Source organism: Chinchilla lanigera, unplaced genomic scaffold (genome assembly GCF_000276665.1).
Source record: "Chinchilla lanigera isolate Chin_1 unplaced genomic scaffold, ChiLan1.0 scaffold00006, whole genome shotgun sequence".
Classification (NCBI taxonomy): Eukaryota; Metazoa; Chordata; class Mammalia; order Rodentia; family Chinchillidae; genus Chinchilla; species Chinchilla lanigera.
In genome coordinates, this window is record NW_004955407.1 from 7,055,525 (window position 1) to 7,057,714 (window position 2,190).

The window sequence follows — 2,190 nt, forward strand, 5'->3', positions numbered from 1 at the left end:
CTATCATTAAATATTATTACTTTTAATTTTTATGTTATTGTGGCATTTACCGAACTCTTTTCCATGTTTTCTTTTCAAGTGTCTTCTTAAGTGGAATGTGTCATCTTCTTTATCTCTACTTCTACTTATTTACTTATCAGTTGGTGATTACGAAAAAGACAGATCTAATACAAGACATAAAAATAGATGAAAGTTTACAAGATTGGCTCACAACAGCCTCCTGCAGTCAGGTGTGGAGCATGCGGAAGGTCTGTCTGTGCGCTGGAGATCCCACAGATTTGGCCAAAGACCCGGAGCTCACTGTAGTGTGCCGTGTGCGTCCTTAGCAGGAGGCTGCAATGGAAGACTGCGGGGCCTGTGTGGAGGCTGGAGAGTGTGTGCTGGGCGGCAGGAGGCGATGTCCAAGGGGGAGGGGAGGACAGCAGCTCCTCTGGAGAAGCACAAGCGAGTTTCTGTCTTTGTTTCCCTTTTGTGCCACTGAGGCGATAAGCGTCCCTACAGCGGATACTCTGTCTTCAGCAAATCCCCTCAGCCACGTGCAGAACTGTGCTGGTGCAACTTAAGTTGGGCATTTGTTACTGAAGTTGATGGTTAGTTACTATTACATTTACCCTCAATAATTACATACTTGTAAAAAACTTCTTTCTATCCCTGAAGAATGTTTGCTTGCTGACTCCTGATCTAGCAGATCTACAGTGGTCACTTGTTATTTACACCTTTAAACAAATAAAACAACAGCATACTGTAGAGAGACCTGCATACCCATGTATATTGAGGCACAAATCATAATAGCCAAGATATGGATCAAGTTTAGGAGCCCATCCATAGAAGAATGGATAAAGGAAATGTAGTCTATCTACACACTGGAGTATTAGTCATCCATAAGGAAGAACTGTGTCATTTGCAAGAAAATAAATAGACATGCATGCTATCATGTTGAATAAAAGCAGACTCAGAAAAACAAAATTGTACATTGTCCCTAATATCTGGAATGCAAATAAACTAGAAGGGAAATATTGCTCAAAGGAAGAAACCACTGGGGTGAGGGAAAGAAGAAAAAAGAAAGAAGGAAGGCAAAATACAAAAATAAATATGAACAGCTGTGACAACTCTATTGTTGATGTCTGTTGGTATATTGAGAAGAATAGTTAATGCTTAAAATTTTTTATGTTCTGATCAATTTCGCATGCTTGTGTCCAGTAATCTGGGCAGCTAATTTGAAGATAACAATATGCAATGGAATTACAATGGTGAATTCCTATGATCTTGTCTAGCGAAACCCTGTATTATCTCAACTGTTTTATCAAATAATCGTTTTGTTATTCTCTTTAATGGTTTGAACAATCTTCCACTCTTACATCCGATAATCTGAGCAATGTAGTTGAGGATAGTGATACCTAATGTAATAACCACTGTTCGTTCATATTACTTTCTCTTGAAACCCTGCAACACTTTAAATGGTCATACTTTGGTTTGTTTATGTTTGTGATACTGGTATGCTGCTATTGTTCTACTTATTGTTTGTTTGTGTCTCATTTTCTACTCTCTTTAAAACAAAAAAAGAGGAAATGTGAGGCAGGTGGAGGCAAAAAAAGGAAGATTAATAGGGCATGAGCAAAATGTAAATAACTAATTAACCACCTCAAAATGTGGAACTAATGAAGAGGATATACCAGTGAGGGTGATGGTGAATAATATGATCAAAGTATGTTATATATATGCCAAAGTATAATCATTAAACTGTACAACCAATTAAAAAAGAGTGAAAACATTCTAAAAATTAATTTTTTAAGTAGACTTTATTTTCATAGAAAGAAAAAAGTTAAAAGTAGTAACGAGTTAGAGTTTAACATTTGCTATGTTTAATCACCTTGCACTTACAATGTCTAAATAAATTTACATAGAACAGCTGAGAATGGCCCTGGGAAGCCACTCGGCAGGGAGCTCTGGCCTTTGAGCTGGACCCCAGCTGTGCAGGCACCCAGGAGACCGGCAGGTGGTATCCGGGAAGCCATGCAGCGGCTCGCACTAGCGCGCGCCAGTCCTCAAACCAGCCGCCACCACACAGTCAAGAACAATCATGGCCCAAAGAAGCAATGACAAAATTGGACTGCCACACAACAGCTGCGGAAGCCTGCCCAGGGATGTACGTGAATCATCCTGACATGGAGAAACCCCTGGGAATACATG